Source organism: Cheilinus undulatus, linkage group 20 (assembly GCF_018320785.1).
Source record: "Cheilinus undulatus linkage group 20, ASM1832078v1, whole genome shotgun sequence".
NCBI classification, from domain to species: domain Eukaryota; kingdom Metazoa; phylum Chordata; class Actinopteri; order Labriformes; family Labridae; genus Cheilinus; species Cheilinus undulatus.
The window spans coordinates 1,549,998-1,563,619 of record NC_054884.1 but is presented as its reverse complement, the minus strand read 5'-3'; the positions used below and the strand labels follow the sequence as shown (position 1 = coordinate 1,563,619).

Here is a 13,622-nt window from a genome sequence, read left to right as displayed (position 1 = left end):
CAGCAGAGATCCTTTTTCTTTCCCATATTGCTGAAACCTGTGGCCTGCTTAATAATGTGGAACGTCCTTCTTCAGTAGTTTTCCTTTAATTGGGCTCACCTGGCAAACTAATGATCACAGGTGTCTGAGATTGATTTCAGTGATCCAAAGAGCCCTGAGACACAAAACCATCCAAGAGTTTAACTGAAAAACTAAAAATTCAATGTTTATGACACTAAAATCAGATTTGCATAATAATTTGGAACGCGGTGTAGGGATCTAAAAAAAAAAAGCTGCAATAATCCTTAGAACCAGGATGAAAATGAACCACATCATTGTGATTCAAGAGAGTATCAACGAGCCTGAAGAGTCTCCTGATAGTTTCACCTGCATGCAGACAGATTATAGAGACTAAAGTTCTGATGGTTCGCATTCACACCAGTCTGTCAGACTGAAACAGAACGTCTCTGTCTCTAAATCTCCAATCAGGCAAGAAATAACTTCATATCAGGAAGAAATCCTCTGTGAACTGTAAACACAGAGCTAAGAATAACAAACCCAGGAGGAGTGAGAAACCAGTGTTGGTACCAGTAAATCTATAACACCAAAATCTGGTTCATCGCATACAACAAAAGCTTAGTGAACATGTGAACATCAGATACCTGAACTTTTCTATACCGTTATCTTATAGCAGGATCAATCCTCTAAACCAGGGGTGTCAAACTCAGTCACAGCAGGGGCCGGATTCTGAACTTGGGTCTAACCAGAGGGACGAACAATTTCAGTCTAAAAACATAAATAAAGATAACAGGGTGGATATTTGACCATAAAATGTTCACCTTTTTTTCACCAGCAATGAATTATGGGGGCAAAAAACTTGGGACTGATGATAAATGAGTTTGTGATTAAAAGGTGAACATGATAAGTTAAAAACTCAAAATCTGAGATAAAAAGTCAAACTTATAAGATTTAAAGGTAAAAACATGACATTTAAAGTCAGAATAATGTTTTTAAAAGGCAAATATGAGGTAGAAAACTGAAACCATGATTTTTAAAAGTCAGAAACAGTCAAAACATGAGATAAACATCAAAATCATAAGTTTAAAAATGCCAAAATATATGGTAAAAAATTTAAAATGAATGAGTTTTGAAAGTCAAAATATGAAATAGAATTTAAAATTTTGAGTTTTTAAGTTAAAAAAAAAATTAGATAAAAGTCAAAGTTAGGAGTTAAAAAAGGTCAAACTTGAGATAAAAGCCAAAACTAGGACTTTAAAACTCAAAATAGGATTTAAAATGTACAACTATGAATCTAAAAGGTAAAAATATGAGATAGAAAGTTAAAGTTACAGGATATAAAGGTTAAAATATGACATAAAAAGTCAAAACCATAACTTTTAGTCAGAACTGGGAGATGCAAAATTGAAAATATAGAAAAAACCTACTAATTGTGTTGTTCCATGTTCCTGACTTTTTATCAGATGATTTTTACTGTTTACATTTTCTAATTCTTAACATAAATCATCCAGGTTAAGTTTACATTTTTATACTGGAGGAAATCTGCAGACCTTATACTGGTGGGCCAGTTCTAATAAAAATATTATAGGATCTGGTGGGCCGGGTATAACTGCCCCATGGGCCAGATCTGGCCCCCGGGCCTTGAGTTTGACACCCCCTCTCTAAACTCTAAGGTGACTAGCTTTAGGATTTCCAGTCTCCAGCTCTAATCTCCCAGACTCCACAGGTTGATGACAGAGTCCATCACTGCTCTTTCTAACCACACATCCTCAGTAGTTAAACAAACACAGAGGCAGGTCTTTATCCTACCTGTTCACCTGTCGTTCATGGGCATCCCTCCTTCAGACCACAGCCAGGTGTGCTCCCCCTGTCAAAGACAGAAACAGCATTAAACTAAAGCTCTTTTTTATTTCATTGTGGAGTTTTCCACCCAACTATGATGCTGTTATTTAATAAATATGGGGTTCAGCACAACGACCCCTGATGTGACCTACAGATGCCTTTAAATACCACGCTCATCAATAATATGTGTGTCAAACATGAAGTAATCTGATTACTCTCATCATTCTATTAGCTATATGAGGTGGAAGTGTCCTGTGATAACACCTCTCTCATGTTTGTTTTAGTTTCTTGATGACCTTCATTTTTACTTCAACGCTCCAGAACAGTAGAACTGACCTGTTAACTGAAACATCTGTGGTTTGAATTTGGAAATAAATGCTAACATCAGCATTTCTCTCGGTGCTGGTGGACTCAGATGGGAGCAGGGGGAACCGTTACCCCCCTTGGTGCCCTAATACCGGGCTTCTCAACCTTTACAGCCCACAGCCCCCAAAATAAAGGTGCCAGAGACCGGGACCCCCGCTGTACCTGAAGGTGGTTGAACACATAAGGGGGGTAAAGAGGAGGGCTTTCTGGGACCCAGCTGACCTGGGGGACCATGAAGGTCAACAAAACCATGGAAAACCAGAATGGCCGTCTGAGGCGGCAGACCCACGCCTAAGCAGCGCCACCGAGGAACTAACATTCCCATTGATTACTGTGGTGTTCAAAATTCGAAGTCAGAGAAAAACTGAACGGGTGCACGGATCATCACCAAAATCTAATCGATTCTTCCCTGTAACTATCCCAATATTCCCTGAAAGTTTGGTGAAGATCCGACCTTCCGTTCTGGAGTTATCTTGTACACATACAAACAAACAAACAAACAAACAAACAAAGATACAGAACCCTTTACATAAGCCCTGCCGATTTCATCAGCGTGGGTAAAAATGGGTATTTCAAGTAGTGAAATGTGTTTGAAATGGGCAAAAATGGGCATAAAAAGTGATAAAAAGTGGCAAAAATGGGCCAACAGAGGCAACAATAGGCTGGAAGAGGCAAGAAACGGTTTAGAAGTGGCAAAAACAGGCAGAAAAAAGTGGTGAGAAGGGTTTAAAATGGACATAAATGAGTTTAAAGCTCCAAAAATGTGTAAAAATGGGCAAAAACTGGTGGGCAAAAGTGATGATTATGGGTTAAAATTTGGCAAAATTGATGTAAAGTAGCAAATGGGATTTAGAAACTAATCTTAGTTTTTTAAGGCATCTGGAGACCCCCCTCACCCGCAATGTCCACATAGGACGACTGCGCCCCACGCTGAAGCACCGCGGGATTGCTCCAACCAAAGGACAGTGACCTCGTGCACTGGAAGCGAGTCAATGGCGCTGTTGTAGCTCTGTGACCCACTGACCTCTCGGTGACCCTATGCTCTCGTTGCAGGATGAGACGTAATGTTGATAAAGTGATGATTTATGATCAGGAGTCCGTACATTGTTTTTTATTTTAAAAGAACCAGGTATTCTTTGCTTGTGACTTCTTTTTTGGAGCTTTCTGATCGACAGGTATTGAAGTGGTTTGGTAGTGGCCGGCGCTGAAAATAGACCTGCAGTGTACCTCTAACAAATCCAGGGACGTGGCGCTGCCGGTCTGGACAACGGCTGTGGGACTGCTCTGATGGACTAGAGGGGGAGCGATTTGCTCCACAGCACCATTCACTGGCGGGTCACGGCCCAGTCGCTGTATGTGGAAATTGGAGGTTAAGTAGCGCCCCCCCCCCCCACGTTGAGAACTACTGCCCTAATATATGAAAAATCACAGCGACACCGCCCTCTATAGGGCGCAGAAGGCCCAGCAGTTTGGCCGCACCACATGTTAAAGGCAGGTTCCTGGTTGAAGTTCACGTTATAAAGAATGCCAGCATTTTTAAATAGTGATTAATTTTGCATTTTTAACTGTTTCAGTTTAATTTTGGATATTTGCACTGTCTTAAACTGAAGGTGACTGACTTCCTGTCTGCTTTTATTTTGAAAGAGAAAAGTAACATCAGGTATATCGATGATTATGACATGCAGAGAACAAATAAAATGTTGTGGATCTAAAAGGGAATAAAGGACCAGTCAAAGGTAAATGTTTGATATCCTGAGGTTTAGCTGACTCCTGACTCTTCCTCTGAGCTGACTGAGTTTTTAAAGAGAGCCGTGGAGGACTGAACCACTGCTACGCCTCCCTGCAGTCATAATTTGCTCTGAAATGGAAAATAAAGCAGTGATTTATGTGATAAATGCAACTTTAAAACTTAATGTTATTGTTCTGATCTGCAATCACTGCATTAATACAGACAGAAGCTTTTTGTTGTTTTTTATTTGTTGTTGGGTTTTATAAAACTCGTGTTTTGCCCTTAAAGGCCACCATACTGTTTGATTCCTTATCAATCTTATTAGTTCTTTGAAAACGGCCTCCATGTTTCTCTGACTGACCGCTCATCCATCCATCCGACCCTTTAAAGATGATGCTTTTGGACACATTCTCCTCTATCAGGGCAACAAACTGCCAAGTAAACACACGTAATCACTCAGAGCCAATGAACACAGCCCAACAGCACGACAGGAATGTTCACACAGTTAACGTGGGTCCTGCAGAGCGCCGCCAGCTCTGCCAACCACGGTCTGAGAGGGAACACGGCGGTGAAACCACCATGTTCCAGTTAAATAAAGACGCTTCGGTTCATGCACCTTTGAGCTAAAAGTCTGGGGTTCTTCTAAAACCACGTGGAGCTGATGTCTGAAGGTTTCAGAGACAGAGGAGCTTCAGGAAGCGCTTGTTTGCAGAGGCGTGAACTTCATTGGTTGAGGGCTTTATGAGCCACCTGATTTCACTATCTAAGCCAAGCAAACACAGAAACGGTGAAGTTATCACACGCTCTCACATACATGTTCTCTGTCTGTCCCAGGAGAGCCAGCAGCAGGTCACGGCAGATATAAATCTCTCAAACAGCCCAGAGGAATGAAGACCTACTGCTTCTCCTCTGATGGGTTTTCTGGAAACACCAAAATAACTGATTTACACAGTTTATACTTCATTATATCTTCATTAATAGTTCATTCAGTCTGGTTCATTAAGTCCTGATCAGACCTCGGGTCAGTTTTAAATATTCAGACTCAGACGAGTGTTGGAGGTTAGATTGTTTCTGGCTGCAGCAGTGAAACAGGTTGAAAGGTTTTTCTCACAAACATGCATGGAGTTTTTAACCGTCTAAGTAAACTGGTGTAGAGTTGATGTGGATCCTGAATTCTTTAAACTAGAAACAACAGATTACTCACAGGAGCTGCTGGTCTGATTCTGGTTCAGATGGTCTGCTTTTTTCTTTATGCTGATTTTCTGTTTAGATGTTTGTTTTCAGATCAGCACTTTATTCACACTTTTTCAGCATGATAATACCAGACGTGTGTGGAGCAGTGAGTTTAACCCACCGTTACCCAGGTGTCACATGACCTTTAAATGTCCTGTAAGACAGGGGTCCTCAACCTTTTCAGCCTGCGACCCCAGAAATAAAGCTGTCAGAGACCAGGGACCCCCACTGTACCTGAGGGTGGCTGAACACAGCCATGGACATCCTAGAGTAGTCCTGTGGAGACAAGGATGTACATAAGGTGGAACAATGGCCCAGCCAAACTGGGGCCAGCAAAGTCCTGGCCCACTGCAAAGTTAAGCTGTGGGATTTTATATTTAACCTGAATAATAACCACTCTTATCAAAGAAACACAATATCATTTTAATTCATTTGTGTAGTAAGTAGCCCTCTAAAAATGTAAATCCTTTTTGTTAAAAACGGAATTAAAATATGTTAAAAATAGCTAAAATGAGTTAATAATGGCAAAAAAATGGTAGGAAAGGTGGCAAAATTGGTGTTTAAAAGTAGCAGAAATGGGAGAGAAGTGCCAAAATTGGATAAAAGTGGCAAAAAAAATTTTTTTCAAATGGCAAAAATGGGTTGAAGTGGCGAAAACAGACATATTTAGTGGTGAAAGGGGTTTAGAAAGTGGCTGAAATGTTGTTAAAGTGGACAAACAAGGTGGAAATGGGATGAAATATTGATATAAACTGGCAAAAAGGGTTAGCTGAGGCAGGAATAGGCAAAAAATGGAAATGTGGCATGAAAAGTGGTGAAGAGGGGTTAATAGTGGCAATAATGGGGAGCAGAGGCAACAATAGGCAAAAGTGGTAAGATTTGGTTTAGAAGTGGCAAAAACGTGCAGAAAAAAGGTGGTGGAAAGGTTTAAATCTGACAACAAATGTTTTTAAGAGGAAAAACTGTGGTAAAAGTTGGCAAATGGAGGGAAAAAAGTGATGACAACGGGTTGAAATCTGGCAAAATTGGTGTAAAGTGGCAACAGTGTAAATCAAAAAATATTCCTAGTTTCTTTAAGGCATCTGGAGACCCCCTCTCAGTGTCTCGCGACCCCCAATGGGGTCGACTCCAACGTTGAGAACCACTGCTGTAAGAGACCTTGCATAGCTTTTTTTCTTGACTTTTAACTAATAAAGTCCCTGACTGAAATACACAGAACATCCTGATGTGGTCATGTGATTGGTGGAATAATTTAAAAATGGAAAAAATAAAATAGGTGTAAAAAGTGACATAATTTGTGAAGGCAGTGGTGAAAAAGGTTCAAAAGAGGCAACAATGGGATTAAAATGGAGGAAAAAAATCTTATAGAAATGCAACAAAAGAAAAAAATGTGAAGAAAAATGGGAAAAGTGGTTAAAAGTGACAAAAAAGGGTTGAAGAGGTAAAAAAAAACAGATAAACTTTTAAAAACAGGTCAGAAACTGGCAAAAATGAGTTCAAAGTCACAACAAATAGCTGAAAGTAAAATATAGTTGCAGAATTATTTTACATTTTAATTTTGTCAATTTTTTTTAAACGGGTGGAAAATGGTGAAAAGCTGTTAAAAAGCAGCAAAAAGTGTTAAAGTGGAAAGAAAGTTGTAACATTGGCTAGATGAAGTAGGAAAATGTGGCTCAAAAGTGAATTAAAAGTGAAAAAAATGGGCAAAGTGTGGGAAAAAGTGGCGTAAATGAACAGTTATTCAATGTTTATGTTTGTACACAACTCAAGACCTAAAATGTACCGTTATGTGGAGCCTTCTGCATCAGATCAGGGCTCTGCACTCTCTCTGGGCCTGGGTGTTCATGTCAGTCTGCTGCTGACAAAGACTACAGCTCAGGGATTTTCTCTCTGATTTTATTTCATTTCAGTTAACTTTATCAGCACAGAATCTAGTTTTGGTTAGTTTGTGTTTCTCTCATAAAGCTCAGTTTTTATTTAGTTTGAGTTAGATAAATTGATTTTTAGTTTTATTTAGTTAGTTTTCATGAACTATGATAAGCTTGTTCAGCACCAGTACTGAGGTGCTTCTGTCACATCTCCACTGTGCATTTAAGACGTTTTAGTGTCTTTCAGGAAGAAAACAAAAAGAAAAACGTGTGCTGTATCTCAGGGTGATCTTTCTGCTTCACCCTCAGATATTTTAAATCTGTTTCGAACCAGTTTACTGACAGAGAAAAAGGAAAAGCTGATCTGTAATCGCTGCTCATCCATCATCTCTGTGAGCTGAAGCACTTTAAGGACTCTTCTTCAAACTTTGCACAAACATCTTCTGGGACTGAGGCATGAAACTGTTTGATTTTGGAGGTCAAAGGTCAAGGTCATTGGGTCTTGTTTATGAATACGAGAATGCTTTGAGAGATTTTCCTCAAACTTGGCACAAACATCCACCCACTGCTAAGATATTGAGGGAAATCCTCCCCGGCCTTTCTGGACTCACCGCTGTTCTTTCACAGGTGAGGACTCAGGTGAGGACTCAGGTGAGAGTGAGTACTTGAACCCTCCAGGTGCTAGTGCTAGCCAGAACATTCTGAAGAGGTGAAAACAAACATCTTCCTCTGAGTTAAAGTTGTCCACATCAGCGCGTTCATCACACCCTGAGGGTTATGCTGGTAATTCTACCAATTAGCCCCCAGCCTATGAAAATAAATAAAAACCAGAATTATTCTTCAGTTTCTGAAGCACTAAAGAAACACAAGCAGCCTGCCTAATTTAATAGATCTCATAAACACAATTCTTTCCCATGTGATAAGACGACTACAAACCCCTTCCAAGGAAATGGCGGTGACATGAAGTCATGGCGTTTCTCCCGGCTACTTTAATGACAGCAGCGAGAATTTGTTAAAGCAGAAGGAGCCAAAAACAACAGCAACCTCCACGATCTCTTCAGACTACATAAACTCAGAGCATCTTCTTTAACCTACGGGGTGAGGAGTAAATAACTCTGCAGCTTTACTGTCAAAACTCCAGGGACAAGAGTGACACAGGCTTTATTTTGAAAGGAATGTGTGTGTTTTTGTGGACTAACACACTTCCTGTTCCCCTGAGTAATGGATTCAGAGTAACATCTGTTTCAGGACACAAACATCGCGGCGTGAGGAAGAATTCCCAGCCTGGTCCGTGTCCATTCATCCACACCAGTGCTGCATCCTGACAGCTTTCCTTTGCTCTTTTTCACCTCGCTTCTCCTCATCCACTTAGAGTAACCCTCTGACGCTGCACAAGTCTTCCCACTTACCCTGTTATTACAGGCACATCGTGTACCCAAACATCACCAGTCTCCCATTACAACGGAACAATCTTATTCTGGAACTTCAGCCTGAGGGAATTCTGCTCCAGTTCTCTCCGTTTCTCATCGGCTCCTGATGTTTGGTGGATACGGTCATCTCATTATTCCCCTCCTTTATATCGATGATTATAGTCCGAGAAAATCTATCTAGTCTAAACACATCAGCTCGGAACATTCTGAAAATTCCCTCACATGAATCATGTTTCCTTTCTGCGAATATGCACACAGAGTTTTATCGGAATCTTCTAAAAGCAGCTCTCTGAGTACCCTCTGATGGAGCACACTCTATGTTAAAGAGCTCTACTCTTGTAGACTCATCACTGTCGCTTCTCCCTCACTGACCAATCAAAACCAACAAGACACGGCCGTCTCACGTCAGTGCTGTCAACAGCAAAGGTGAAGGAAAAACAAATGGATTTCAGGGTCTGAATCAGTGTTCCTCAACCAAAGAGACAAATTGTTGAAAAATGCATTTGCAAGAAAAGGGGCAATTAAAATAATTTAAAGGTAGCAAAAGTGGTCAAAAAGCAGCGAACACTGAGAGAAAAGTGGCAAAAACGGCTGAATGTGGCAAAAATGGGTGGGAAGTGACCAAAAAATGAGATAAGGGTGGCAAAAAATTGACAAAAAGTGGCAAAAAAGAGCAGAAATCAGAAAAAAGGTGGGAAAATGGGCAAAAGTGGTATTTAATTGCAAAAGGCAGCTTAAATAGACGAGAAGTGGCAAAATAGACAAAACGGGGCAAAAATGGAGAGAAAACGTGGTTAAAAAAGGGCAGAAAGTGGATAAAATGGGCAAGAAGTGGTAGAAAAATGAGTTACAGGTGGCAAAAATGGTCCTAAAGGGTCAAAAATGTGACAGAAAAATTTGTAAAAAAGTGACTAAAATGGGCAAAAATCAGAAGAAATGTAGAAAAAATGGGAATTACGTGGAATTGAACATCAAAAGGCAGCTTAAATGGGTGAGAAGTGGCAAAAATAGGCAGACAGGGGCAAAAAATTTCAAATAGCAGGATAAAAGTGTCAAAAATGGGTGAAAATGACAAAAAGAAGTGGCAAAAGTGGGCAAAAGCGGCAAACACTAGGAGAAAAGTGGCAAAATAGGGCAGAAAGGGGCAAAAATGGTTAAATTTTAAAAAAAATTACAGGTGGTAAAAATGGTCCAAATGCGCCAAACACTGGGAAAAAGTGGCAAAAAAAGGGAAGAAAGTGCCAAAAATGTAGAGAAAAAGTGGTAAAAATGGGCAGAAAGGGGCAAAAAAATTGCAAAAACAAGGATAAAAGTGTCACAAATGGATGAAAAATGACAAAAGGAAGTGGCAAAAATGGGGAGAAAGGGGCAAAAATAGTCAAAAAGGGAAAAAAAATGGCAAAACCAAGGATAAAACTGTCAAAAATGGGTGAAAAATGACAAAAAGGTAAATTGATTAAAAAAAAAAAAAAAAAAAAAAAAAAAAAAAAGAGCTACAGGTGGCAAAAATGGTGCCAAAACATGCCAAAAAAATGAGTGAAAAGTGACTAAATGGGTAAAAATCAGCAAAAAGGTGGGAAAATGGGCAAAACACATCAATGAGTGGCAAATGGGAAATAGGTGGCATTTAATTGCAAAAGGCAGCTTGAATGGGCGAAAATTGGCAAAAAAGGTGAAAAAAAGGGGCAAAAATTGCAAAAAGCAGAATAAAAGTGTCAAAAATGGGAATAATGAGCCACACTTTGAATATCACTGATCTAAATTCATGTCTGCAGCTGCTGCTAATGCCAGGACAGGATTCCTTTACATTTTTGAGACACAAAAATAGATCTGTGATGACTAAAACTAGACTGAGACTAACAAAAATAGATCTGTGATGACTAAAACTAGACTGAGACTAACAAAAATAGATCTGTGATGACTAAAACTAGACTGAGACTAACAAAAATAGATCTGTGATGACTAAAACTAGACTGAGACTAACAAAAATAGATCTGCGATGACTAAAACTAGACTGAGACTAACAAAAATAGATCTGCGATGACTAAAACTAGACTGAGACTAACAAAAATAGATCTGTGATGACTAAAACTAGACTGAGACTAACAAAAATAGATCTGTGATGACTAAAACTAGACTGAGACTAACAAAAATAGATCTGTGATGACTAAAACTAGACTGAGACTAACAAAAATAGATCTGCGATGACTAAAACTAGACTGAGACTAACAAAAATAGATCTGTGATGACTAAAACTAGACTGAGACTAACAAAAATAGATCTGTGATGACTAAAACTAGACTGAGACTAACAAAAATAGATCTGTGATGACTAAAACTAGACTGAGACTAACAAAAATAGATCTGCGATGACTAAAACTAGACTGAGACTAACAAAAATAGATCTGTGATGACTAAAACTAGACTGAGACTAACAAAAATAGATCTGTGATGACTACAACTAGACTGAGACTAACAAAAAAAATCCAGCTCTTGCTGCTGCTTGTTTACGTCACGACTCTGCTGCGCCTGAAAGTACCGCCCCTCGTCTCTGATTGGTCCTGTCACTTTCTAACCGGGCCCAAAGGTTCAGATGAGAGCTTTAGGAGATGGATTCGCCAGAGAGAAACACGGAAACAGGCGTATCCATCTGCTTTGGGTTAGTACTTTTCTGCTGTATTATGAAACTGACACAGTTGTAGCTCAGCACAGATGTTGAACATCATGCTACTGTGATGCTATGTTTGTAAATGTACAGTGCTTAACAAGTTTATTAGACAGTGGTGCAGTTATACCCGGCCCTCCAGATCATATATTTTTATTATAACTGGCCCACCAGTATGAGGTCTGCAGATTTCCTCCAGTAAAAAAACATAAACTTAACCCTAATGATTTAAAACATCCTCTCTGAGTCATAAAAGTTACGACTAGTAAACAGTAAAAATAAAAAGTCCGGAGAAATTTGTGTTTTTTGCCTGTATTTTCAATTTTACATCTCACAGTCATGACTACAGGTTATAGTCTGACCATTTATTTCATATTATAACTTACATCTCATAACTTTGACTTTTTTATCTCATACTTTTACGTTTTAATTCATTATTTTAATTTTTATATCCTATTTTGACTTTTTAAAATCATGATTTTGACTTTGATCTCATTTTTTGCCTTTAGAACTCATAATTTTTTATTTTATCTCATATTTTGACTTTTACACTCACGATTTGGATGTTAATCTCATGTTTTGATTGTTAAATATCATGATTTGAATTGTATCCCAGTTTTGCTGACCATTTCAACTCCTGACTTTCACTTTTACATCATTTTTTTACCCTTAAAACTCATGATTTTTAATTTTATTTCATATTTTGGCTGTTAGACCAAAATTCAGAATCTAGCCCCTGCTGGGGTTGAGTTTGACACCCCTGGTTTAGGGGGTTAAGACTTCTTATCGGTAGGTCTGGATGGATTTTTCCTTGATAAATGAAACCAAACGTGAAAAAGAGATCAGGAAGGGGAACACGGCTTTGTGACAGTAATGTAGCTAACAGTTAGCTGAGTGGTGTTTGGCCGTGTGAGATTTCTTGTTTTGAGCCACTCTGGTTGTTGGTGAATGAATCTGTGAGTGTGTGCCGTGTTGGTCATCCCATCATGCTACAAACACTAAAGTATTAAATCTGTCATTTCCAGCCGTCACGTGTGGCCTCTCTCACATTCTGAGGATTTTAAAACTCTCTTATTTCGTGCCAGCCTTTAGCCTTAAAGCTGAACGATCCCTGTCCCAGTGCACCGCGGCTGTGCGTAAAAACAATCCCTCCGTCATTCTCTCCAATGACACTCTGAGGAAACATCCAACTTCCTCGCCACGGTTCACGGCCGGTGTCACCAAAGTGCTGCTCAATTACCAGTCTTAGTGGCAGGAAGTGACCAAGCGTGGAGGCGACCACAAAGGATCCAGGTAGAATTCAACAGGAAACATCACCTCAGCCAATTACCCATGAGCTCATGTGTTGCCAAAACAGGCGTTAATCCGAGCGGGGAGCACACGGAGGGCGGGGGCAGCCTCCAAAACCTTGGCGTGACGGGGTGACTGGGCTTAGAGAGAGGAAGATAAAGGCGGTGTGTGATACGGTGAACACATGAATCGATCACTTTTACTGATTTAAAGGGCACTAATGTTGACTTAAAACTACATAAATGCCCTGTAGACTTAGTCAGGTATGAAAGAGCAGTAAACTTTTCATACTTTTCTAAATTTACAGCCTCTAACTGCCTGGAATTGATTAAATTTACCATCTTCAGTTTAAACAGATTTAACAGAAGCCTGCAGAGACGTCTACCCCCGAACTGTTGTCATATTAAAACCCAAATAATACAAAGCAGAAGACGTTATGATATGTAGTGAACTTTCTGCAGGCATGTGCAGGATGATGAATGATGAAGGCGTATGCATATAAAATGAACACAAGTGAAACCAGACCTCTATAAGGTGCATACCACACTTCAGTGCAAAGAGCGAGAATCATGTTAGAAACATCATTTATGTCACAAATCACCTGAGACACATGTGTTTCTGTCACCACACAGGTCAGCTGGAGAACAAATGATGTCTAAAAATAAAACAGCCAGACTACTGTGGGAGTTATCTATGAGGTACAAAGGGCCGGGAGAATCTGGTCATTTCTTAGTCATGAACGTTAGTCACTGCATCAACAGTCAATGATACCTCCGCACTTTTCTCTAGTTGAAGAGGAAAAAATGATTTTCACTCTTTACAGAAGCCGGATTTTCTCATATCAGACCAGGGTTGTTGCAGACGAAAGAAACTCTAACTAAAGCTGAAAGCTGCAGTTCCTCTAGTGTCCACTAGGAGGTGTGTCCATCAGTGAGTGAACTCCATAAGGCTTCATGTTAAGGCGTCCAACTTGACAGCAGAGAAAAGAAATGTTTACAGCCTGGTATGGAAAAACAGTCCCAGTATTAAAACATCCAGAACAACAGGAGCTGGACACATGATTGTCCTTCTCTGTTTCACTGAAAGAGAAAAAAGGTTGTAAACTATTAACTGCATGGACTTATAAGAAGCTGGGTTTCCTGCTTTTACCAGAGGATCACATGTTAACCCTGAGTCATCACTTTCATCTACTACCCTTTAAAG

At 39.7% G+C, this 13,622-nt stretch overlaps 1 protein-coding gene across 11 annotated transcripts in view; it reads right to left on the bottom strand.

Moving 5' to 3' along the window:
• Window positions 1-13,622, bottom strand: part of myocd (myocardin) — a 246,061-nt gene that overhangs the window by 209,537 nt on the left and 22,902 nt on the right. For 10 of the 11 annotated variants that reach the window (XM_041815357.1, XM_041815350.1, XM_041815356.1 and 7 more), the window contains exon 3: window positions 1,807-1,864. The exons of the other annotated variant lie outside the window; for it this stretch is intronic. The gene's annotated coding sequence lies outside the window, so the exon portion shown is untranslated. The remainder of the gene's footprint in view (window positions 1-1,806; window positions 1,865-13,622) is intronic. 11 annotated transcript variants of the gene reach the window in all.